A 27,448-nucleotide genomic window follows, 5' to 3' on the forward strand; every position below is an offset into this window, starting at 1 on the left:
TGCAAGAACGACGGTGATTCCGATTTGTGCATAGCTTCGCCATCGACGAGCGTTGAGCGGCTTGCCTTCTCCTCGCAAAACACGGGGTTTCTCTCCTCCACCAAACACAACAAAACAGCACACACACACAATTAATCATAGGAAATTAATACCGATGCGGAATCGAACAAGGATTTACGTGGCCTCACCGGGGGTGAACAACGACGACGACGGGGCTGCGCAAAAACAGCAAACCACCGACGGGCATCACGGCGTGCTGCTCACTGCGCAACACAAAACAGCGAGCCGCGCGGAGACATCGGAGCTGCTGCGCAAAACATCGAACATGTAGCGCGCGACTTCTTGTTGCAGACCATGGCCACGGGGAGGCTGCTGCGCGCTGTCCTTGGGAGACAGTCGCAGCAAGGAAAAGCTCGCGGCCATGGAGAAATGGAGTTCGCAGCTTGCTGCCGGAGGTGGAAAAAAAAGGGCATCGGTTGGGGAGAGGAGATGAGGCTGCTGGTTTCCATGGGAGGGGGAGCCGAGCAGCTAGGGAAGGGAGCTCGCAGCCATGGGGAGAGGTGGAGCTGAGCTCCACGTTTGCTGCACGCCATGGACAGCAGGACGTGCGCTGCTCGCTGCTGGAATTTCTGGGCGCCGGCAAGAGGTAGAAGAAAAGGGGCGCTGCGCAGGGAGGAATGAGGGCGTCGGCTGGGAGAAATGGCGCCATGGAGGGAGCTGCTCCTTGGGGGAATGGAGCTCGGCGGCCATGGAGTTTCTGCCCCTGCGCACGCATAGGAAACAGAGAGAAGAGGCTGCTGCTCGGCCACACCATTGAGCCGAGGAGGAAGGGCGCCATGGGGGCTGGCCTTGCTCCCTGCTGGCTGCTTGCTGCCGTGGGAGCCAGGGAGGAAGAAGGGCGCCTGCTGCAGGGATGCCGAGCGCCGGAGCAGAGGGCCGACCATGGGAGAGAGGCCAGCGCCCTGGGAGGAAGGGAGCCGAGCTCCCTGCGCTGGGGAAGAAGGGCGCCATGGCTGGGGCGCGTGGAGCAGGGCTCGCTGGTGGCTGCTGCCGCCCTGCGCAAGGATGAAGAAGGTGCGTGGGAGAGAAGGAGAAGAGAGTGGCGGCTGGAAATTTTTGAGGGGTGGGAGTGGAAAATTTCCAAGTGAGCACCCCTATTTATAGAAGCAACCCTAGGGTTAGGGTTCTAAATGGGCCCAATTGGGCTGGGTTGGGCTGGCCCAAACACGAAATCGAGCTGCGCTAATTTATTTTCCGGACTAAAAATGTTCCTGCGGATTTCGTTTCTACAGATAACAGAGCGAATTAGAGTTGCGACGAACGGACGATTGAGCGCTTAATTCGGCCGAGAGTTTGATTTGAATTCGCTCGGAAATAATTTCTCGCGCACTATTTTAGAAATAAATGTTTCTCTCAGACTTCCAATCGGCTTCGGATTTTTAGTCGGAGAAATCGAATCGTGACAACTTAAAATCGCTGTCGATGCGGGGTTTTGAGTTCGGTTCGGATATGAGATATTTGGCCGAGTCGAGTAAGAATTAATTAGAGGATGACATATTGAGTATTCCGTTTGAGAGTACGGATTTAGATAAAATAGTCAGACATAGATCAACATTCGAGGAATTAAAATCGGGCTCAGACCAAATAACAGCTGTCAAGAGTTTGATTTAAATGAGCTTCAGATGAGATTTATAATTCGAGATGGATTATCGAGTTCGTATTCGTGTCGAGAATTAAAAGTTTTAACAGGCTCCAAATTGGCCTTCTGTGAGACTGAGTAACTCCGAATTCGGTGAAACGTGAATGAATAATCTGGATAATCAGGGACATACGCGAGCGAGAAATAGAAATTTTCACTGAGCATCCGAGATTAGGATAAATCTCGCGACGTAACACGAGACTGACACCTGGGGTGTCACAGAGAGCATGCTAAATGAGCTCGCGGTATGACCGTATTTATACGCCCAGTGCGTTGAAAATTGAAAGACCCCGCTTGTTAGTGAATGTTGCTATTCTAGCAAAGGGAAGGTGTTTTTTCGGACCTTCGGCGTAAAGCCTTCGTCCATGTCGCAATCTAAATTTATTATTTTAAACAAATTAATATTGAGAGGGGCTACTGTTGGGGGCCTTCGGCTTACGAAGGTCCTCAAAAACAGGATTTAACAGTATTTCTGGAGTATAATGTGTGAACAGGTATCTTCGGCGTGGTTGATACGAAGGTTGATACACAACAGACCAGAATAATACGAAGGTTGATACAGCGCCGAAGGTGTGAGCAGGAAAGCTTCGGCGTGGTAGCAACAAATGAAACCGACTTAAAGATGAAAAGGCTATTCAGACCTCGATAGATTACTATAGAATTATTATCAAATGTAAAGGACATAAATGTAATTTTGTATGGGCTGTGTCTTGTGCCTATAAATAGGTGAACAGTACCCCCGTACTGTTCACGCTGATCTGACAATCACTTTTGCGTCACGCTTGTACTTTCATCTCCTTCAAGCTGAAGGTACATTTGTAATTCGATGTTATTTCTGTTTCTACATAATAATAATGCAGAGATAAATTAATAATAATAATATGCAATGGTCTATGTTATTCTTTATATTCCTTATAATTCATCCTCCGTCATTGTATTTACGAAGGTACACCCTTCAAAACCTTCGTACGAAAATCATTATATCCTAAGGGGAATAATGCTTCGAAGGACGAAGGACTTTAACGATTAACATTTTTCTATGTTGCCTTGTTCTTAACTCATAGCATTTGAGAACAAGTCCCCAACAGCAGGGTTTCACTACGTAGCCTTTACAAAGATTCCCCGGGGCTGTAGTCGCCCGTTAGGTTTCCTAAATGTACCGCACTCCTCCCCAAAGGACAAATCAACCTTGGCAGAGCGAGCCGCATACACCGAGCCCCATTGACGGCACGACGGCGAAGCGAACTACACCCCGGATCCTCTAATTATTCAGCTAAGGGCACCCCATTCCACCCTCATGGTTGCACTGTTTTCCCAGGCTGTCATCCATAGAACAGGTCCTTACGGAGAGGCACTCGAGAAACCGCTCGAGCCCCCTTGAAGACCACAAGTACAACATCATAGTAAGAGAGGGGAAAACAGCGTATCATAGATAATCTCATCATGTTCATTAATTAGAGTTGAGCAATAGCATAAAGCTAAACAATAATAATCCAACCCAAATAGGTAAACAAGGATATGGATAACAAAAGCTAGTCAATCCTTAGGCATAAATGTGTAATGCGGGAGGTGAATTAAAGAGTGAATAGGACAGAGATAGGTCAAGGGACACTTGCCTCCACCAACCGATTGCTGCTCAGGGGCTTCTCCTGCGGGTTCCTCGGGCTCTTCGACCAGATCGTTCTCTATGCGGTTGCAAGCATACATACATCCATCCATTGGAATTAGGAAACCAACAATACACCATACAAGAGAACAAGTAGATTAAACATGCATAGAATACCACATATAATAATGAATTTACCTTGGTTAGAAAGAAACGAGGGAAGGTCTCGCAGGGGTTAAGGCTTATGCTCGAGGGGCACTACGGGTAAACGAATGACTAGACGTCACGCGCTCTAGTTCCAGTTGGTTCTAACAAAAGGATTAGCTACATGCACTAATGTAAACGCGATCACTTTTAGTAGATTAGCATTGAATAAGATAGACGATTGGCTATATAAATTAACTAACGTAACCAATTTCCAAATTAAGACTCCTATCCTATTAATATAAACGACGTGATTAGCGCATATAGGATACAGGGGGGGTTAGGGGGGTAGACGAGGCACGACGGGTCGCGCCAAGGCACGCGCACTACGCGGGCACACGCGCGAGGCCGCACGCACACGCCACGGACTAGCCGTGCGCACGTCGGGGCCGAGCGCTAGCCAAGCTCAAAGCCGCGCGCCATAGGCACGCTGGGCCAAGCTCGAGACCACGCAGGGGCCGACACGACGCGAGCAAGGCACGGCGGGGCGAGCGGGCAAGCACGCCGGGGAAAGCGAGCGCGGGCGAGCGAGGATACGGCCGGACGAGGCCGAGCGCGGGGACGGGCGGCCGAGCCGGGGCCGGGGCGGCCGAACCGGAGGGGGGGGGGGGGCGGCCGAGCTCGCCGGGAGGCGGCCGAGCTCGCCGGGCAGGGGCGGGGTAGGGGCGGGACGCCGGGGGCGAGGGCGGCCGAGCTCGCCGGGCGGGGGAAAGGGCGGGGCGCGGCCGGGCGGGACGCCGGGGAGCGGGCGGGGCGGCCGAGCGGGGCCCAGGCGCGGCGAGGGCCGGCCGAGCCGGGGCCGGGCCGAGCGACGGGGGCGGGGCTGGACGAGCCGGGCGGGCGCGGGGCGGGGCGAGCTCGCCGGAGCGAGGGCGAGGCCGGGCGCGGCCGAGGCGGGGTCGGGGAGGGCGTGGGGCCGGGGACGGGGAGCGCGGGGCCGGGGGCGGGCGCGGGGCGCGGCGCGGCCGGGCGGTTCGCCGGCGCGCACGCGGGCGCGGGGCCGGGCGCCGGGGACGGGGAGGGCGGGGCCGGGCGGTTCGCCGGGCGCGGCCGGGCCGAGGCGAGCGGCGGGGGACGCGGGGCGCGGGGGAGGGCGCCGGAGAGAGGAGAGGGAGGAGGGAGAGGGAGGGGAGGAGGGAGGAGAGGGGGGGAAGCCTCACCGGAGGGGGGCGGCGCGCAGGGGCGGCGGCGGCGGCGCACAGGGGCGGCGGCGGCGCGGTTAGGGTTTGGGCGAAGAGAGAGAGAGTGAGAGAATGACGGGCGGGGCCCGCGGGAGGGATTTTTTGGAAAAGAAAAGGGAGGGGGCGGCTGGGCCGGCCATGGGCCCAAAGCGGGGGCGCGCGGGGGGGGGGGGGGGGCCGGCTGGGCCGACCGGCCAGCTGGGCCGGCGCGAGGGGGAAGGGGGGCGGCTGGGCCAAAATGGGGAAGGAGGGGGGGGAAGAAAAAGAAAAGGTTTTTCCTTTTTCTCTAAATCTATTTTCCTAGATGAAGGCTTTTCACATTTTTAAACACCCAAAAAAGTATGCATGGTTCGGCATGATGCTTCACCCAAAATAAAGTATTTTAAGGTTTTGCTTTACACGGGAATTCCAAGCCGAACCCCGCTATAATTTTGGAAAAGATCAAGGTCTAGCGAGGAAAAAGGAAAAAAAGAAAGGGTAACGCCCGAATTTAGCGAGTGAAGAAAAGAAAAAATTCAACTCCAAAATTCGGGGCGTTACAGAAGGGCGGTTGCGAAGCGTAGAGTGAGTGAGGCGGACGACGGTCGGCTTCGTGTGGGTAGGGCTGGCAGGCAGGAACTGTTGTCCTTGCCGGCTGCTGCGAGTGTGGGTGAGGGGGAGCTACGAGGTCTTTTTGCGGGTGAGGAGCTGAGGATAATACTATTTAACTACAGGGAGATGGGAATTATTCTGAAGGTTGAGCCGATGTAAAGTGTGATGCCCTCGCTGTACATATGTAATGGCTTGTATGATGAGGTTGTGTGTCTTCGCACATTTGGTTATGCTCACGAAGGCGTTGCGCACTTGGTCTGGTGTATTTGTTGTGTCTGTCTGGCGCGCATGTAGTCGGTCTTTGCGCGGACAGTTTGGTGTAGTCTTTTTCGCACTTGTTGCGCTTGGTCTGACTGCACCCTTAGGCGACTTTTGCATGGATACTCTTCACAGAAGACTTCGATTTTTCGCACTTGTTGTGCTAGTCAGGCTGCACCCTTAGGCGACTTTTGCACGGATACTCTTCGCGGAAGACTTCGATTTTTCGCACTTGTTGTGCTAGTCCGGCTGCACCCTTAGGCGACTTTTGCACGCATAGTCTTTTTTGAGGAAGACTTCGATTTTTCACACTTGTTGTGCTAGTCCGGCTGCACCCTTAGGCGACTTTTGCGCGGATAGTCTTTTTTGAGGAAGACTTCGATTTTTCGCACTTGTTGTGCTAGTCCGGCTGCACCCTTAGGCGACTTTTGCGCGGATAGTCTTTTTTGAAGAAGACTTCGATTTTACGCACTTGTTGTGCTAGTCCGGCTGCACCCTTAGGCGACTTTTGCGCGGAGTGTCGCACGCGAGGGTAGCTAGCGCTGGGCCTCGCGGTGACTTTGTATTGGTCGAATGTCGAAGACCGTCGGCGCGGTCTTTTTTCGACGTAGATTTTTGCGGGGGATTTTTCACTTGTATATTACATGACTCCGCCTCGTTAAAAACCTCACCCCTCAGGAGGAAAAGAGTGCGGGCCAGAATAAAATTGTTTTTGCGAATTACAAGGGCGAGCTGGCCCTGATGAGTCAAACAAAAAATTTGCGGAGATTGTTGATGTTCCAGGAATGCTCCAAGTCTTCGCCGTTTGGCGTTGCGAGCCTGTATGCGCTGGGGGATGCCTTCGTCTTGACAATGAAAGGGCCCTCCCACTTGGGCTCCAGCTTGCCCCTGGACTCTGTCCGAGCTGTTCGGACGAGTACGAGGTCCCCTTCGCTGAATTCCCTCGGGATGACTGCATGGTCGCGCCATGCTTTTGTCTAGGCTTGGTATTTATTTAGAGCCTGTAGAGCGAAGACGCGGTCTCCGTCGATAAGATCCTTCGAAGTGGGTTCGTCCACGTCGGGGACAACTGACAAAACTGTTCGCGGGGACCCATGTATTATTTCTTGTGGGGTCATGGCCTCCGATCCATATAGAAGGCGGAAAGGGGTGAACCCGGTCGCCCTGCACTCAGTCGTGTTTAGCACCCAGACCGCTTCAGGTAACAAATCGGGCCACCTGCCCTTTTTTCGTCGAGGAGCATCTTCTTGACAGCTGTGAAAATTTTTCCATTGGCGTGTTCCACAACTCCGTTGGACTGTGGGTGATATACTGAGGCGAAGGCAAGCTTGGTGCCAATGGAGAAGCAGAAATCCTTGAAGTCTTGGCTGTCAAACTGCTTGCCGTTGTCAAATGTGAGTTCGGACGGTACTCCGAAGCGGCAAACAATGTTTTGCCAGAAGAATTTCTGTGCAGTCTTTGATGTTACTGTGGAAACAGCCCTCGCCTCGATCTATTTGGTAAAATACTCGACAGCGACGAAGGTGAACTTGAGGTTCCCCTGAGCCACGGACAGGGGCCCGACGATGTCCAGGCCCCAGCACTGGAGAGGCCATGTGTGGGCGATCAGTTTTGTGAATTGCGAAGGGCTGCCTGATCGAGGAGAAAACTTTTGGCAGGCTTCGCAGGACCTTGTGACCCGATTTGCGGCGCAGATCATTGCGGGCCAGTAGAAACCTTGGCGGATCACCTTTGCGGCCAGTGCCCTTGGCCCTGCGTGAGAGCCACAAGTACCACTGTGGACTTCGCGCAGGATTTGGATGCCTTCGGTCTCGGTGACACATTTAAGCATTGGCTGACTGACCCCCTTCTTGTAGAGCTAGCCCTCAATCAGTGCGAAGTCCCAGCTTCGATGCTTGAGGCGCTTGGCCTCGTTGATGTCGGTTGGGTGGTAGTACCCCTGTAGGAACAGGGTTATTGGTGCCCGCCAGTCTTCAGTCATAATAAGGTTGACTATGCGGTGGCCCTCGCTGTCATTGGTTATTTGGAGCCCTTTGGGGCTCCAGACGGCTGGCGTGCCGATAACATGGTAGAACACGTCGGAGGGCAGGGACTCGCCTCTGGCGGCAGCCTTGGCCAATGCGTCGTCTTCTTCATTCTTGGCCCGGTCCACATGCTGCAAGGTGAATCCCTTGAATTGTCTCTCGAGACTTCGGATGGCCACGAGGTATTGCACAAGTGCGGGGTCCTTTGCTGCATAGTCTTTCTCGACTTGGCCGGCGACTACCTTGGAGTCTGTTCTGACAATGCAGGTGGTGACACCAAGGGCTCTTAGTTTGCGGAGGCCAAGGATGACAGCTTCGTATTCTGCTATGTTGTTTGTGCATCTGTCAGATTCCAGAGCGAAGCTTAAGCGTGTCGCGTATCTGTGCTTGACCCCGGCGGGTGAGGTGATGACTGCGGCAGCGCCTGCCCCCGCATGGCACCATGCGCCGTGGTAGTGGATTGTCCAAACCTTCTCTGCGGACGGGTCCGGCTGTGTTATTGGACCTGTCCAGTCGACGACGAAGTCTGCTAGAACTTGTGACTTGATCGCTGTCCTGGGCTCGAAAGTGATGTGGTAGCCGGAGAGTTCGGCCGCCCATTTGGCGATCCATACCGATGCCTCCGGGTTTCTGAATAATTCGTCGAGTCCCCTATCTGAGGTGACGCGGACCTTGAATGCTTCAAAATAGTGGCACAATTTGCGCGAAGACATAACAACTGCATAGGCAATCTTTTCTAGTTCCATCATGTTACATTTTGACGGTGTGAGCACTTCGGAGACATAATAAACTGGGCACTGTCTGATCACTCCCTCTACTGTCTGCTCCTGAACCAGTGCCGCGCTGACCGCGTGCGGCGAGGCCGCAACGTAAAGCAACAGGGGTAGCGAAGAGTCGGGGCTTGTAAGAACCGCCAATTCCAACAGGTACTGTTTCAGTGAGGCGAAGGCCGCCGCGTGCTCTAGTCCCCAAGCGAAGTCTTTTGCACCGCGGAGTGTTTTGAGGAAGGGGATACTTCGCTCAGCGGATTTGGAGATGAATCTGTTGAGGGCGGCCAATCTGCCCGTCAGGCGCTGGACGTCTCTGGCTGACTGCGGGGGCGTCATGTTGATGATGGCCTGAATTTTGGTTGGGTTGGCCTCGATGCCGCGGTGTGATACCAGGTAGCCCAATATTTTCCCCTGGCGAACGCCGAAGGCGCACTTTTCGGGGTTCAGGCGAAGTCGTGCGTCCCGCATGTTCGCGAATGTCTCAGCGAGGTCAACAAGATGGTCCTCCTTGCTCCTGCTGGCGACGACGATGTCGTCCACATATGTGAATATATTTCTGCCGACTTGCCCCTCGAGCACTGTTTTGGTAAGCCGGGAGAAGGTGGACCCGGCGTTCTTGAGTCCCTCCGGCATTCTGATGAAGCAATATGTGCCGAAGGGTGTTATGAAGCTGGTGCTGGCCTTGTCTTCCTCCTTCATATATATTTGATGGTAACCGGAGAAGCAGTCGAGGAGTGACATGACTTCGCACCCGGCCGCGCTATCGACTATTTTGTCGATTTGAGGCAGCGGGAAGTTGTCCTTTGGGCAGGCCTTGTTGAGACTAGTGAAGTCGATGCACATTCGCCACTTGCCGCTCTTTTTTTGCACCATCACAACGTTGGAGAGCCACGTGGGGTAAGCCACTGGCTCGATAAATTTGGCTTCCAGGAGGCGATGTACCTCGGCCTTGGCGACTTCTGTCTTCTCGTCGAACATTTTGCGGAGCCGCTATTTTTTCGGTCTCACCGAAGGGTCGATTCCCAAGTTGTGCTCAATTATGGATCGGCTGACCCCGGCCAGGTCGAGGGCGGACCAGGCGAAGACATCTTTGTTCTTGGACAAGCAGCATAGGAGTTTCTCCTCGTCATGCGAAGTGAGGTCTTCGTTGATGGTGACTGTCTGCTTGGGCGTGGCCTGGTCGAGGGGGACAGTCTTGGTCCCGTCGTTGCTCTGCAGCTGTGCCTTGTCGTGTTCTTTGTCGGTTGGGCTGGCGGACGCAGGGACCTCGCGCTGGGCCGTGAGGCAGTGCACATTTCTTTGCCCGGGGACGAAGTCCCGCTCTATGTTGCGTGCAGTCTACTGATTGCCGTAGACCGTGATGGCGCCTAACGGACCTGGTATCTTCATGCACAGGTACAGTCCGTGAATGGCTGCCTCAAACTTGTTGATGGAGTCCTGGCCCATGATGGCGTTGTACGGATACACCATATCGACGATATCAAAGGTTATTTGCTCACTTCGGGCATTGGGTGCTACACCGAAGGAGAGAGGCAATTCTATTTTGCCGACAGGAAAAGTGCCCTTGCCGCCGAAGCCATACAACGGGTTGTCCGAAGGCTTGAGCAGGCTGTGGCTTATGCCTATGCGGTCAAAGGCATGGAGGAATATGATGTCTGCTTGACTGCCATTGTCGACTAGGACTTTGTGCAGGTCCCAGCCTGCCACGCTGCAGTTGATAACCATGGCGTCGATGTGGGGGGCGCTGCGCAGGTCGACGTCTCGGGCGTCGAAGGTTAGCGGTACATGGGACCACTTCGTCTGCACGACTGGACCGGTGATGGCGACGTGGTTGATGCTGCGGTAGTGGTCCCGCTTCTGCCGCTTTGTGTCGAAGTCGGTGCTGGACCCCCAGTGATCATATGAATGACTCCACGATACGGCTGATTGGCGAAGTCTTCTTGTTTTGGGGCATGGGGGTGGGGGATGTTTTGTTGTTGCTGGTGTGGAGGTGGGGGTGGGGGAGGTACGATTTGTACTTCCTGGTGGTGTTGGTATGCGTGGTGCGGTGGATGCGGGGCGGGGGCGTGGATGTATGGTGGAGGGGGTTGCTGATAAGTGTGCGCGACAACTCTAGGGTTGTCGGCTGGTTGCGCCCGTGCCATCCTGTCTCTGGTGGCCTTCGTCTCTGGGCAGTCTTTGGTTTGGTGGGCACAGTCTTCACCGTGAAAAAGACAGTAGAATCGGCGCGGCGGCTGCGCGCGTCCCCGGCACCTACCGCGAGTTCCGTTTCCGTGGCCCTGGGGGGATATTCCTGGCGGCGAGGGGCGTCACCAGCGGGGTGCTGGTTGGCAATGTTGTGCACCTGCTGCTGATTGCGGCCGTCTCAACCAGAGTCTGGCTGCGGAGTTCTCGTCCACGTGCGGCTGGACTGTGGAGCATCTTTGGGTTTCTTGGGCGGATCTCTGATGCAGTGGCTGTAAAGGACGCTGGCGCGAAGGCCACTGATGGCGTAGTGGATGGCGATCTGGTCATCGACCGAGGGCAGCTGTGACTTGAGTGTCAGAAACTTGCGGTAATACTCCCGCAGTCTCTTTTTCCAGCTGCTTGCAGAGTGAGAGTTCAGCCAATGCGTCGGTGTCTGGGCGGTACCCTTGGAAGTTGAGCAGGAATTTGTCCCGGAGGCTTCTCCAGGAGTCGATGGACAGTGGTGGCAACCGGGTGAACTAGGTGAGAGCTGGGCCCTCGAGGGCGATGATGAAAGACTTGGCCATCGTGGCGTCGTCCCCTCCGGAAGATGCAACGACGACCTGATAACTCATGATGTACTGTGCTGGGTCAGTGCTGTCGTTGTACTTGGGATAGGTCCCTGCCCAGAAGTTGGCAGGCCAGGGTGTCACTTGCAGGTGTGGCGCCATGGGACTTCGCTCGTCGAGGTAGTTGACCCCTTGGAATGGCACGGCGTGTTGGATGGCGTGGTCGCGCTCGGGGAAGTGCAGGTCTTCGACTTGTGCGCGCTGTTGCAAGGGTGGCCCGTGTTGCAGGCCGAAGTGGCCTTCGCGCTGCATTAACGTGATCTCTTGCTCGAGCTCCTGGGCCTTCTGCTCTTCATCTCGTATCATTTGCCGCACCTTGGCTTGTGCAGACACACGTTGGCGCTTGGCCTCAAGTATCTCCTTTTGCTTCTGGAGATTGCGGTTCTTGATGCGCAGGGCGCGCAGCTGTAGCTGTTCTTCTGCTGAGACACCGATGATTTCGCCGTCCTCGGTGAAGTCCGTGCCCTCTGGTGGAGCGAAGCCTGGGGGAGGTTGCGGCTGCCCTTTAGGGCCGTAGGTGCGGAGAGCGTCGTCTTCGCAGGTGCAGAGAACGTCGTCTTCGCAGGTGCGGAGAACGTCGTCTTCAGTTACCTCTTGGTCGGTGGAGTGGGTGAGGGCGAGGGCCTTGCCCTTTTTTGCGGCCAGCAGTGCTGCCTTTGCAGCCTCATCAGCCTTTGAGCTAACTTTCTTGGGTGCCATCGCGGGTGGTTTTTTCGTAGCACGAACGGTGGGCGCCAAATGTTGGAACTTGCTCACTGGTGCAAGTTGATCCAACGGGGGGGTGTAGCAACGTAAACAGGGTTTTCGCACGAGATGGCAATATCTCTGTTAATCTAGCCTCTCAAGGGCACTGTGCGGGGGTATTTATAGGTATCTGGGTGCCCAGCGTCCCGTGTTAAGGACGCATGTGCCCTCAGACACCTAGGTTATCCCCGGAATATTCCCATAAAGCGGGGTTACAGACCGTAATTACAGGGAGGCCTTTACAAATTAGGCCCGTAACGTGCAACGGCCACGCAGGGCCTGTTACAATGGGCCGGATCACACGCGGGCCTCCATTCTGGACGAGGTCGCAAGATGAGACGACCTCGTCACAGGTCTTCGTCCGGCGGCGTATGAGACGAAGGGTAAGTCTGCCCGTTGTCTTGTCACCGTTGGTGCAGCGAGTACGACGAAGGCCTCGAGCGAAGGGTGGCGTCTTCGCCTTCGCCCCAACAGTAAGACATCACTCTTGAAATGAAATGGGAGAGGAGGCTTTAAAATGAAGGTGCAAGATAAGCATCATGGTAAAGATCAAGGGATGACAAGGGTTAAGGTGATAACAGACAAACACAACCAAGGATGTATTTTAGACAAAACTTGTGACGCATTAAAGAAGGGGAAGCAATCAATGGTGAAGTAGGTGAGGCACTATCCTCAAACAACGATGAAAAAGAGGAGGCTTTAAAGGGTAGGTTCAAAGTAAGCATGTGGGCAAGGGCATAGGTATCACGAGGGTTTAAAGGTGATAACAGAAAAGAATGTAGGAGAGGAAGTAAATGTGCATAAGAACCAATAATATAAATACCACAAAGGATGGAGTTAAGACTAGACCTGCAAATGGAAAAGGAGAGGGTACGTCCAAGGGCCAGATAGGTAAACTGCCACTCTCAAATTGAGGTGGAAGAGAGGAGTTTTTTTAAAGAGCAAGAATAAAGATAAGTATCAAGGAAAGACCAATGGATGACAAGGTAATGGTGATAGCAAATAAAACACACAACAAAAAATGGAATTAAGACAAAACTTGTAAGGTGACAAAGAGTGAAAAGAAATCAAGGGAGAGATAGGTAACTCACAGCTCTCAAACTTGGTCGAAATAAAAGAGAGGCTTTTAAAGGATAAGTTCAAGGTAAGCATTCAGGTAGAAGACATCAATATCGCAAGGGTCAAAGGCGATAATTGGTATGAGAGAAAAGGTGAATACATTGAAGATCATGTGGTATGAGTACAACAAAGAATGGAGTTACGTTAAGGCTTGCACGCGGTAAAGAAGAGGATATTGCCAAGGGTGAGATAAGTAAAGTACCGCTCACAAATTGGGATAGAAGATTGGATATTTTAGATAACAGATATGATGTAATCAACAAGGTGTGGTTAACAAATGGGAAAGGTAAAGACGACAACAAACGAAAGCACAACGAAGGATGGAGTTGAGAACTCGCAAGAGACGAGGAAGAGGAAAAGGTGATAAACATCAAGGTAAGATATAGAGGCGATAATGGAAAAGGTGATAATGATGAAAAGCATAATCAAGGATAGAGTTAAGGCAAACCTCGTGAAGTGGCGAAATGGAGAGGAAAATCAAGGGTAAGATAGGAAAGGTTCGAATGGAAGGGTTGAAGTAAAAATAAAACATTCATTACTAGGGAAATTATAAGGAAACAACAAGATCACCAAGGATGTGAAAAATAGAATGATCACTCATGGATCATTAAGAAACAAGGGTGGTCAAGGGCATGTTAACTGAAATGTCTTAAACAGACATTGGGGTATGAAGATAAGTGAAAGTCGCCTAGAGTGGGGGTGAATAGGGCGAAACTGAAATTTACAAAGTTAATCACAACTACAAGCCGGGTTAGCGTTAGAAATATAATCGAGTCCGAGAGAGAGGGTGCAAAACAAATCGCAAGCGAATAAAGAGTGTGACACGCGGATTTGTTTTACTGAGGTTCGGTTCTCGCAAACCTACTCCCCATTGAGGTGGTCACAAAGACCAGGTCTCTTTCAACCCTTTCCCTCTCTCAAACGGTCCCTCGACCGAGTGAGCTTCTTCTTCTCAATCAAACGGGAACAAACTTCCCCGCAAGGACCACCACACAATTGGTGTCTCTTGCCTCGGGTACAATTGAGTTGTTCGCAAGAAAGAATGAAAGAAAGAAGCAATCCAAGTGCAAGAGCTCAAGAGAACACAACAAATCTCTCTCACTAATCACTAAAGCCTTGTGTGGAATTGGGAGAGGATTTGATCACTTGGGTGTGTCTAGAATTGAATGCTTAGCTCTTGTAAGTAGTTGGAAGGTGGAAAACTTGGATGACTTGAATATGGGGTGGTTGGGGTATTTATAGCCCCAACCACTAAACTTGACCGTTGGTGGAGGCTGCTGTCGACGGGCGCACCGGACAGTCCGGTGCGCCACCGGACAGTGTCCGGTGCGCCAGCCACGTCACCCGGCCGTTAGGGTTCGACCGTTGGAGCTCTGACTGGTGGGGTCTCCTGGCTGTCCGGTGGTGCACCGGACAGGTACTGTAGACTGTCCGGTGCGCCTCCCGCGCGTGCTCTGACTCTGGCGCGCACTGTAGCGCATTAAATGCTTCTGCAGGTGACCGTTGGCGCCGTAGTAGTCGTTGCTTCCGCTGGCACACCAGACAGTCCGGTGTGCACCGGACACTGTCCGGTGACTCACCGGACCGTCCGGTGAATTATAGCGGAGCGCCCTTAGAAATTCCCGAAGGTAGCGAGTTTGGCTTCGACCGCCCTGGTGCACCGGACACTGTCCGGTGGCACACCGGACAGTCCGGTGCGCTAGACCAGGGTGCCTTCTGGGTTGTCTTTTGCTCTTTTGTTTGAACCCTTTTCTTGGTCTTTTTATTGGCTTATTGTGAACCTTTGGCACCTGTAGAACTTATAGACTAGGGCAAACTAGTTAGTCCAATTATTTGTGTTGGGCAATTTAACCACCAAAATCAATTAGGAATATAGGTGTAAGCCTAATTCCCTTTCAATCTCCCCCTTTTTGGTGATTGATGCCAACACAAACCAAAGCAAATATAGAAGTGCATAATTGAACTAGTTTGCATAATGTAAGTGCAAAGGTTACTTAGACTTGAGCCAATATAAATACTTATAAGATACACATGGATTGTTTCTTTCTTATTTAACATTTTGGACCACACTTGCACCACTTGTTTTGTTTTTGCAAATTCTTTTGTAAATTCTTTTCAAAGTCCTTTTGAAAATAGTCAAAGGTAAATGAATAAGATTTTGCGAAGCATTTTCAAGATTTGAAATCTTTCTCCCCCTATTTCAAATGCTTTTCCTTTGACTAAACAAAACTCCCCCTTAATAAATTCTCCTCTTAGTGTTCAAGAGGGTTTTAAGATATCAATTTTGAAAATACTACTCTCTCCCCCTTTTGAACACAATAAGGTACCAATTTGAAAATCATTAGTTTTAAAATTAGGTGGTGGTGCGGTCCTTTTGCTTTGGGCTAATACTTTCTCCCCCTTTGGCATGAATCGCCAAAAACGGATACTTAGAGTGAAATATAAGCTCTTTGCTAACTACTTTCTCCCCTTTGGCAAATAAAACATGAGTGAAGATTATACCAAAGAAGGAGAGTTGCTCGGAGCGACGGCGAAGGATGAGTTATGGAGTGGAGTGGAAGCCTTTGTCTTCACCAAAGACTCCAATTCCCTTTCAATACACCTATGACTTGGTTTGAAATTCACTTGAAAACACATTAGTCATAGCATATAAAAGAAATATGATCAAATGTATATTTATGAGCTATGTATGCAAGACAACAAAAGAAATTCCTAGAATCAAGAATATTTAGCTCATGCCTAAGTTTGTTAAAAGTTTGTTCATCTAGTGGCTTGGTAAAGATATCGGCTAATTGATCTTTAGTGTTAATATATGCAATCTCGATATCTCCCTTTTGTTGGTGATCCCTTAGAAAATGATACCGAATGGCTATGTGTTTAGTGCGGCTATGCTCAACGGGATTATCCGCCATGCGGATTGCACTCTCATTATCACATAGAAGAGGAACTTTGGTTAATTTGTAACCGTAGTCCCTAAGGGTTTGCCTCATCCAAAGTAGTTGCGCGCAACAATGGCCTGCGGCAATGTACTCGGCCTCGACGGTAGAAAGAGCTACGGAATTTTGCTTCTTTGAAGCCCAAGACACCAAGGATCTTCCCAAGAACTGGCAAGTCCCCGATGTGCTCTTTCTATTGATTTTACACCCCGCCCAATCGGCATCCGAATAACCAATCAAATCAAATGTGGATCCCCTAGGATACCAAAGCCCAAACTTAGAAGTATAAACTAAATATCTCAAGATTCATTTTACGGCCGTAAGGTGAGCTTCCTCAGGGTCGGCTTGGAATCTTGCACACATACATACGGAAAGCATAATGTCCGGCCGAGATGCACATAAATAGAGTAGAGAGCCTATCATCGACCGGTATACCTTTTGATCGACGGATTTACCTTCCGTGTCGAGGTCGAGATGCCCATTGGTTCCCATGGGTGTCTTGATGGGTTTTGCATCCTTCATCCCAAACTTGCTTAGAATATCTTGAGTATACTTCGTTTGGCTTAGGAAGGTTCCCTCTTGGAGTTGCTTCACTTGAAATCCCAAGAAGTATTTTAACTCCCCCATCATTGACATCTCGAATTTTTGTGTCATGATCCTACTAAACTCTTCACATGTAGATTCGTTAGTAGACCCAAATATAATATCATCAACATAAATTTGGCATACAAACAAATCATTTTCAAGTGTTTTGGTAAAGAGTGTAGGATCGGCCTTTCCGACTTTGAATCCATTAGTGATAAGGAAATCTCTAAGGCATTCATACCATGCTCTTGGGGCTTGCTTGAGCCCATAAAGCGCCTTAGAGAGTTTATAAACATGGTTAGGATACTCACTATCTTCAAAGCCGGGAGGTTGCTCAACATAGACCTCTTCCTTGATTGGTCCATTGAGGAAGGCACTCTTTACATCCATTTGGTAAAGCTTGAAGCCATGGTAAGTAGCATAGGCTAATAATATACGAATTGACTCAAGCCTAGCTACGGGTGCATAGGTTTCACCAAAATCCAAACCTTCGACTTGGGAGTATCCCTTGGCCACAAGTCGGGCTTTGTTCCTTGTCACCACACCATGCTCGTCTTGCTTGTTGTGGAACACCCACTTGGTTCCCACAACATTTTGATTAGGACGTGGAACCAAATGCCATACCTCATTCCTAGTGAAGTTGTTGAGCTCCTCTTGCATCGCCACCACCCAATCCGAATCTTGAAGTGCTTCCTCTACCCTGTGTGGTTCAATAGAGGAAACAAAAGAGTAATGGTCACAAAAATGTGCAACACGAGATCTAGTGGTTACCCCCTTATGAATGTCGCCGAGGATGGTGTCGACGGGGTGATCTCATTGGATTGCTTGGTGGACTCTTGGGTGTGGCGGCCTTGGTTCTTCATCCTCCTTGTCTTGATCATTTGCATCTCCCCCTTGATCATTGCCGTCATCTTGAGGTGGCTCATCTCTTTGATCTTCTCCTTCATCAACTTGAGCCTCATCCTCATTTTGAGTTGGTGGAGATGCTTGCGTGGAGGAGGATGGTTGATCTTGTGCATTTGGAGACTCTTTGGATTCCTTAGGACACACATCCCCAATGGACATGTTCCTTAGCGCGATGCACGGAGCCTCTTCATCACCTATCTCATCAAGATCAACTTGCTCTACTTGAGAGCCGTTAGTCTCATCAAACACAATGTCACAAGAAACTTCAACTAGTCCTGAGGACTTGTTAAAGACTCTATATGCCCTTGTGTTTGAATCATATCCTAGTAAAAATCCTTCTACAGTCTTAGGAGCAAATTTAGATTTTCTACCTCTTTTAACAAGAATAAAGCATTTGCTACCAAATACTCTAAAATATGAAATATTGGGCTTTTTACCAGTTAGGAGTTCGTATGATGTCTTTTTGAGGATTCGGTGTAGATACAACCGGTTGATAGCGTAGCAAGCGGTGTTAACCGCCTCCGCTCAAAACTGATCCGATGTCTTGTACTCATCAAGCATGGTTCTTGCCATGTCCAATAGAGTTCTATTATTCCTCTCCACTACACCATTTTGTTGTGGGGTGTATGGAGAAGAGAACTCATGCTTGATGCCCTCCTCCTCAAGGAAGCCTTCAATTTGAGAGTTCTTGAACTCTGTCCCGTTGTCGCTTCTAATTTTCTTGATCCTCAAGCCGAACTCATTTTGAGCCCGTCTCAAGAATCCCTTTAAGGTTTCTTGGGTATGAGATTTTTCCTGCAAAAAGAATACCCAAGTGAAGCGAGAATAATCATCCACAATAACTAGACAGTACTTACTCCCGCCGATGCTTATGTAAGCTATCGGGCCGAATAGGTCCATATGTAGGAGCTCTAGTGGCCTGTCAGTCATCATGATGTTCTTATGTGGATGATGAGACCCAACTTGCTTCCCTGCTTGGCATGCGCTACAAATCCTGTCTTTCTCAAAATGAACATTTGTTAATCCTAAAATGTGTTCTCCCTTTAGAAGCTTATGAAGATTCTTCATCCCAGCATGAGCCAGTCGGTGGTGCCAGAGCCAACCCATGTTAGTCTTAGCAATTAAGCAAGTGTCGAGTTCAACTCTATCAAAATCTACCAAGTATAGCTGACCCTCTAACACTCCCTTAAATGCTATTGAATCATCACTTCTTCTAAAGACAGTGACACCTACATTAGTAAAAAGACAGTTGTAGCCCATTTGACATAATTGAGATACAGAAAGCAAATTATAATCTAATGAATTAACAAGAAAAACATTGGAGATGGAATGGTCAGGTGAAATAGCAATTTTACCCAATCCTTTGACCAAACCTTGATTTCCATCCCCGAATGTGATAGCTCGTTGGGGATCTTGGTTTTTCTCGTAGGAGGAGAACATCTTCTTCTCCCCTGTCATGTGGTTTGTGCACCCGCTGTCGATGATCCAACTTGAGCCCCCGGATGCATAAACCTACAAAACAAGTTTAGTTCTTGACTTTAGGTACCCAAATGGTTTTGGGTCCTTTGACATTAGACACAAGAACTTTGGGTACCCAAACACAAGTTTTTGACCGTTTGTGCTTGCCCCCAACATACTTGGCAACTACCTTGCCGGATTTGTTAGTCAAAACATAAGATGCATCAAAAGTTTTAAATGAAATATTATGGTCATTTGATGCACTAGGAGTTTTCTTCTTAGGCAACTTAGCATGGGTTGGTTGCCTAGAGCTAGATGTCTCACCCTTATACATAAAAGCATGATTAGGGCCAGAGTGAGACTTCCTAGAATGAATTCTCCTAATTTTGCTCTCAGGATAACCGGCAGGGTATAAAATGTAACCCTCGTTATCCTGAGGCATGGGAGCCTTGCCCTTAACAAAATTAGACAATCTTTTAGGAGGGGTATTAATTTTGACATTGTCCCCCTTTTGGAAGCCAATGCCATCCTTAATGCCAGGGCGTCTCCCACTATAAAGCATAATACGAGCAAATTTAAATTTTTCATTTTCAAGTTCATGCTCGGCAATTTTAGCATCTAATTTTGCTATATGATCATTTTGTTGCTTAATTAATACCATATGATCATGAATAGCATCAAAATCAACATCTCTACATCTAGTGCAAATAGAAGTATGTTCAACGGTAGATGTAGAGGGTTTGCTAGATTTTAATTCTGCAACCTTAGCATGCAATATATCATTTTTACTTCTAAGGTCGGAAATGGAAGCATTGCAAACATCTAATTCTTTAGCCTTGGCAAGCAATTTTTCATTTTCATTCCTAAGGCTAGTAAGAGAAATGTTCAATTCTTCAATCTTAGCAAGCAAATCAACATTATCATTTCTAGGATTGGGAATTGAAACATCACAGGTATTTGAATCAACCTTAGCAATTAAACTAGCATTCTCATTTCTAAGGTTGTCAATAATCTCATGGCAAGTGCTTAGCTCACTAGATAGTTTTTCACATTTTTCTACTTCTAGAGCATAAGCATTTTTAACCTTAACATGTTTTTTGTTCTCTTTAATAAGGAAGTCCTCTTGGGTGTCCAAGAGATCATCCTTCTCATGAATAGCACTAATCAATTCATTTAATTTTTCTTTTTGTTGCATGTTTAGGTTGGCAAAAAGGGTACGCAAATTATCCTCCTCATCACTAGCATTATCATCACTAGAGGACTCATATTTAGTGGAGGATTTGGATTTAACCTTCTTCTTTTTGCCGTCGTTTGCCATGAGGCACTTGTGACCGACGTTGGGGAAGAGAAGTCCCTTGGTGACGGCGATGTTTGTGGCGTCCTCGTCGGAGGAGGAGTTGGTGGAGCTCTCGTCGGAGTCCCACTCCCGGCAAACATGGGCATCGCCGCCCTTCTTCTTGTAGTATCTCTTCTTCTCCTTTCTTCTCCCCTTCTTGTCGTCGCCCCTATCACTGTCACTAGAAATAGGACATTTTGCTATAAAGTGACCGGGCTTACCACATTTGTAGCACACTTTCTTGGAGCGAGGCTTGTAATCCTTCCCCCTCCTTTGCTTGAGGATTTGACGGAAGCTCTTGATGATGAGCGCCATCTCCTCGTTGTCGAGCTTGGAGGCGTCGATGGGTGTTCGACTTGGAGTAGATTCCTCCTTCTTTTCTTCCGTCGCCTTGAATGCGACCGGTTGTGCTTCGGACGTGGAGGGGCCGTCAAGCTCGTTGATCTTCTTTGAGCCTTTGATCATAATTCAAAGCTCACAAAATTCCCGATTACTTCCTCGGGAGTCATTAGTGTATATCTAGGATTGCCACGAATTAATTGAACTTGAGTAGGGTTAAGGAAAACAAGTGATCTTAAAATAACCTTAACCATTTCGTGGTCATCCCATTTTTTGCTCCCAAGGTTGCGCACTTGGTTCACCAAGGTTTTGAGCCGGTTGTACATGTCTTGTGGCTCCTCCCCTTGGCGAAGTCGGAAGCGACCGAGCTCCCCCTCGATCGTTTCCCGCTTGGTGATTTTGGTCACCTCGTCTCCTTCGTGCGCGGTCTTTAGCGTGTCCCAAATCTCCTTGGCACCTTTTAACCCTTGCACCTTATTATACTCCTCTCGACTTAGAGAGGCGAGGAGTATAGTTGAGGCTTGGGAGTTGAAGTGTTGGATTTGGGCCACTTCGTCCTCATCATAATCTTCATCCCCTACGGATGGTACCTGTACACCAAACTCAACAACATCCCATATACTTTTGTGGAGTGAGGTTAGATGAAATCGCATCAAATCACTCCACCTAGCATAATCTTCACCATCAAACGTTGGTGGTTTTCCTAATGGGACGGAAAGTAAAGGTGTATGTTTAGGAATGCGAGGATAACGTAGGGGGATCTTACTAAACTTCTTGTGCTCATGGCGCTTAGAAGTAATGGATGGCGCGTCGGAGCCGGAGGTGGAAGGTGATGAAGTATCGGTCTCGTAGTAGACCACCTTCCTCATCTTCTTTTTCTTATCGCCACTCCGATGCGACTTGTGGGAAGAGGATTTCTTTTCCTTCCCTTTCCCTTTGTTGCGGGACTCTTCCGATGAAGCTTTCCCGTGGCTTGTAGTGGGCTTGTCGCCGGTCTCCATCTCCTTCTTGGTGTGATCTCCCGACATCACTTCGAGCGGTTAAGCTCTAATGAAGCACCGGGCTCTGATACCAATTGAAAGTCGCCTAGAGGGGGGGTGAATAGGGCGAAACTGAAATTTACAAAGTTAATCACAACTACAAGCCGGGTTAGCGTTAGAAATATAATCGAGTCTGAGAGAGAGGGTGCAAAACAAATCGCAAGCGAATAAAGAGTGTGACACGCGGATTTGTTTTACCGAGGTTCGGTTCTCGCAAACCTACTCCCCGTTGAGGTGGTCACAAAGACCGGGTCTCTTTCAACCCTTTCCCTCTCTCAAGCGGTCCCTCGACCGAGTGAGCTTCTTCTTCTCAATCAAACGGGAACAAACTTCCCCGCAAGGACCACCACACAATTGGTGTCTCTTGCCTCGGTTACAATTGAGTTGTTCGCAAGAAAGAATGAAAGAAAGAAGCAATCCAAGCGCAAGAGCTCAAGAGAACACAACAAATCTCTCTCACTAATCACTAAAGCCTTGTGTGGAATTGGGAGAGGATTTGATCACTTGGGTGTGTCTAGAATTGAATGCTTAGCTCTTGTAAGTAGTTGGAAGGTGGAAAACTTGGATCACTTGAATGTGGGGTGGTTGGGGTATTTATAGCCCCAACCACTAAACTTGACCGTTGGTGGAGGCTGCTGTCGACGGGCGCACCGGACAGTGTCCGGTGCGCCAGCCACGTCACCCGGCCGTTAGGGTTCGACCGTTTGAGCTCTGACTGGTGGGGTCGCCTAGCTGTCCGGTGGTGCACCGGACAGGTACTGTAGACTGTCCGGTGCGCCTCCCGCGGGTGCTCTGACTCTGGCGCGCACTGTAGCGCATTAAATGCCTCTGCAGGTGACCGTTGGCGCTGTAGTAGCCGTTGCTTCCGCTGGCACACCGGACAGTCTGGTGTGCACCGGACACTGCCCGGTGACTCACCGTACAGTCTGGTGAATTATAGCGGAGCGCTCTTAGAAATTCCCGAAGGTAGCGAGTTTGGCTTCGACCGCCCTGGTGCACCAGACAGTCCAGTGCGCCAGACCAGGGTGCCTTCCAGGTTGTCTTTTGCTCTTTTGTTTGAACCCTTTTCTTGGTCTTTTTATTGGCTTATTGTGAACCTTTGGCACCTGTAGAACTTATAGACTAGGGCAAACTAGTTAGTCCAATTATTTGTGTTGGGCAATTTAACCACCAAAATCAATTAGGAATATAGGTGTAAGCCTAATTCCCTTTCAATAAGCATACATGAAAATATAAGAGTATGCAAGACTCCAAGGATACGGTCATACCAAGACAATAGAATAGAAAAAGGCTAGGGATAACAACTTAACAACAGAATAGGAAGGGATCCCAGAAGACCCGAAGTTCATGGACATATAAACTGGAGTGTTTAAGTAGGCAGGAGAAATTTAGATGTAAGTATATGAAACAAGAGTATTTAAGAATCTAGGGGTACGAGCATGTCAATACCAAAGGAATCAGGATTGCCAAATGGTAGAAATTTAATGATGGAAGAGGAATAAATCCCAAACGGCAAGAATGTTATGGTCAGGGGCATCTACAAGGATATCGCAAGCACAAGAGCGAGATTAGATCTAGTAGATTGAGAAAAGTATAGACCATACTGGAATAAAATACTTTTGGCAAGGGGGCATATAGGAGCACAACATAGAATTAGTTAAGGTGACTAATATTTTGAAACAGCATCAAGGATGGGGTGAAGTAAAAGTCAATAAGTCCTTAAAACGGCCAATGCTACTCTAAGTCAGTGGTCCTACAGTCAGCACAGCTTTGATACCACTTATGTCACACCCGGTTTTAGAAGGTAAACAAAATGCAAACCATGTACGTGCCAGGATCAGAAAATTCACGTGCACAGCGATTACATAAATGACTCATCAGAGCACAATGCTTCGAATAACAATAAAGAGTAAGTAATGATATTAAAGACTAGAGTCATTTACATAATATAAATCAAAGTACACAGAATCGAAACGTAGCCAACGTAAACAACCCACCACAGGCAGCTGTCTGGGGGAGGTCGCTAGCCTAATCTTCGAACTCGTCGAAGTCCTGAAACTCTTGGAGAATCCGCCTCGACACCTTCGTTACCTGAGCATAGATTGCACCAAAGGCAACCTGGTGTTTTGTGAAAGCAAGGGTGAGTACACATCAACGTACTCAGTGAATGTCCCGTTTGGCTGTAGTGGACTAGCTTTATGTGAGGTTAAGGTCAAGAGTTGCTTTTAGTTGGTCATGTAATTATTACTAGTATATAGCCAGGTTTTAGCATTAACCCAAGTTGTTAACCCAAAAGTACTCTTTCAAAAGGAAAGAATACCAGAAACCATAATCATAATCATAATCTTAATCTTAATCAAAACCAGCATTATCCTCATCATCATCTATAAACAAAGTAGCCTTGATTTAATGTGTCTCTAATCAATGTAGCTCCCTTGGCCGCTCATAACCGCAAGCACGACTGATATATCAGTTTCATAACACTCTGCAGAGGTTGCGCACTTTACCCACGAGCCGTGATTCCCTCTCTAGCCCAGGCTTGCAAGACCCTTGTTCACTCCCGAGGTGAATGGCCAGGGATTCACTACGAAGCCTTTACAAAGATTCCCTGAGGTTGTAGCCGCCCGTTAGGTTTCCCAAATGTATCGCACTCCTCCCCAAGGGGCAATCCACCCTCGGCAGAGCGAGCCGCATACACTAAGCCCCATTGACGGCACGACGGTGAAGCGAACTACACCTTAGTTCCTCTAATTAATTAGCTAAGTGCGTCCCATACCACCCTCATGGTTGCACTATTTTCTCGGGTGGTCATCCAACGAACAAGTCCTTACGGAGAGGCACTCGAGAAACCGCTCGAGCCCCCTAAAGTATTACCAGTCCAACATCATAATAATAATGACAACATCGTTTCATAAGTGTTCACGTCATGTTCATTGATTAAAGTAAAGCAATAGCATGAATCTAACCATAGTAACCCAAAAGGTAATCAAGGACAAGGTAAATAGAAAGCTAGTCAATCCTTAGGTTGTTCATAGTATGCGGGACAGTGAATTATAAAGTAAATGGGATATAATGGATCAGAGGACACTTGCCTTCACCAAACAGATGCTCAGGGTCTTCAACTTTGTTGAACTCGAAGAATTCGATCACTTGGTCACTGAAGCTTGACTGTCAATTCCTCGAAGCTCGAAAATGGATCGCAGTCTATTCGCGACGCGAAGCGAAGACGAACAGGCACAACAAACAAACATATACATATGCATAAGAACATTACACCATACAAAGAAAAACATAATCAAAACATGCAATACAAAATAGAGCGCGTTACTATAGTCACGCGAGGAAAAAGAAATGCGATAGTCGAAGCTACGGTCGAGAAGTCAACGGGTTTAGGCTAAACAAATATTAACTATCACATTTAATTCGGCATTATCAAATATAAATAATATCTATCATTTAGTTCAATTAATCTGCTATACTAACAATTATCTGTTAAATAAGTAATTTAATTAAAACGAGAGAGTCTAAGCGAGACGAATTCACGACGCGCGCAACAGCACGACAGCGTGTAGAACGACGCGCGGACACGCACGACATAGCATGCTGACGATACACGAAACAGCGCGCGCGACCAACGCGAATGACGCGCGAATCAGCATGCCACCACGTGTGGAACAGCACGAGCGACACATGCGAAACAACACGCACGACAGCGCGCGACCCGGCTACGGTGCGAACAGCACGATGACGCGCACACGATGCACGATTGACACGAAATAATGTGCGCGACAACGCGCGATACTCGCTAACAGATAACGTGATTATACTAGACACGAATTAAAGGAAGAAGCATTTAAGTTGGTATTAATCAAGTTAACCTTTATATATAAAAGCGCGAGTTAAAGAACTATAGAACAGAATTAATAGCTAATCAAATAATATAGACTTGTGACGTGATGAAATAACATTATTAATATGTTGACGATATTGTTATGAAATTAGCGTAACGCGAAAAGGGTCGTAACGGATTTAATAACGCGCGTGACTGCGCGAAACAACGTAAACGACGAGCGTGAACGACACACGGATCAGCACGTAACCACGTGCAAAACCGCTAGTGTGGTACGCGAGAATCACTAGCTACATGTCGTGCTTATACTAAATACCAAATAGATATTAAAAACAACATTACATTAATTTGTGTTGACATCTATTTGTAAAAAGCTCGGGTTGATAACTATAACTATAATTTAGTTTAACTAGTGCGACAACCTGATAAGCATTGAATAAATAAGTAAAAAACTAATTAAAATAGGTGATATGATGAAGCAATACTATATTTTCTAAGTTGATTTTAGTTAGCATAAATTATTTGCGTAAGCTATTATCAATTATTCAATTAATTACTAAGCACGAACGATTATAGCGAAACAACTAACTAATGTGCGCGGATCGCTTGCGCGACAAAGCGCGAATGGACGGTGACGGCACGCACCGACCGCGCACGCGAACGACAACAACGACACGTGCGAACGGTGCGAACGCGCGCACGTGCAGGGGGGTAGATGAGGTAGACGGGGAGGGAGGGTACACGGGCGTCGTCTACGGGTAGACGAACATCATTTAAACCTCGACGACACGCTGTGCACACGCGGATGTGGGTACGTCCGCGGCACGAGCACAACAACAAGCGCGGGGCTACGATGACGCGGTCTGGGACTAGGTTTGGCGACTTGCGCATGAGGTAGACGGAGAGTAAACCGGGGTAGATGAAGCTCACCTCGGCGACGACTAGAGCGACATAGACCCTGCTATGCAGCGACGACAATAGCGCGACGACGAATTCTCGCGGCGAGACACTGCTCTCGCGAACGACGGTGACGACGAGCGCGTGGTCTGCATCGTGGCACGCGAGACAGCGATATGGGGCGCGCGCGTTCGAGCCACGGGCACGCCGGGGCCGAGCTGGCCGCATCGGAGCGCGCAGGGCCTCAGAAAACGCATTGTCGCGTGAGCAGGGCTACAGACGGCCACGCTGGGCACGGGCAACTGTGCCACAGGCCGAGCCGGCCGCACCCTGGTCGCTGCGCCGAGGGCCGCACCCTGCCGGGGCCACGCGCGGGCAGAGGGGTCGGGGCGTAGGGCTGACCTAGGCATAGCCATGGACGCCGGGAACCGCGGTCAAGGGCGGAGATCGCGCGCGGAGGGGGCTGGGCTGGATGCTGACTGGGCACCGAGCGCGCCGCCTCGTTGGTCTGGGAGAGAGATATGTACTTGAGTTGGGCGTGGTAGCGGGCGGGGGTTGGACCTGTGCGAGGGAGCAGGTCGCCTGGCGCCTGGGTGCGCCGCCACGCAGGCTTGCTGCCGCGCTGGGAAGGGGTGAGGAGGGCGGGGAGGGGATCGGCCCTGGGTTCTCCGCCACGGCGTACAGGCCATCGGCGGGGAGCGGGCTGGCCGGCTGGGCGTCGAGGTGGGAGAGAAGAGGGCTGGGGTGTTGGCAGCTCCACGAGCATGCGTGTCGTGGGCGCCGAAGAGGTCGGCCCAGCGGTTGGGGAAGACGCCGCCTGGCGGGTGGGCCCGGCGGCGGCTGGGCAAGCGCGCTGGCTGGGAACGCACAGGGGGCGAGCGGGCATGCACGGGGTGGGCCACACGAGAGAGGAGGGCAAGGGGGGGAAGTGGGAATGGGCCACGCGAGGTGGGCCGCGAGAATGGGCCGAGGGAGGAGGGGCGCAATGGGTGGGCCAGCAGGAGGGGAAAGGGGCGCAAGCCGGCGTTGGGCTGGGAAACGAAATTGGGCCGCGAGCAGGCTGAAAGGGAGTGGGTGCTGATTTCCCTTTTTTATTTATTTATTTCCTTT

At 49.7% G+C, this 27,448-nt stretch overlaps 1 pseudogene; it reads right to left on the reverse strand.

Moving 5' to 3' along the window:
• LOC109941483 (uncharacterized) lies at nt 1-26,566 on the reverse strand (annotated as a pseudogene).
• Between the last annotated feature and the right edge of the window lie 882 nt (nt 26,567-27,448).

Source organism: Zea mays, chromosome 1 (assembly GCF_902167145.1).
Source record: "Zea mays cultivar B73 chromosome 1, Zm-B73-REFERENCE-NAM-5.0, whole genome shotgun sequence".
Lineage (NCBI taxonomy): Eukaryota > Viridiplantae > Streptophyta > Magnoliopsida > Poales > Poaceae > Zea > Zea mays.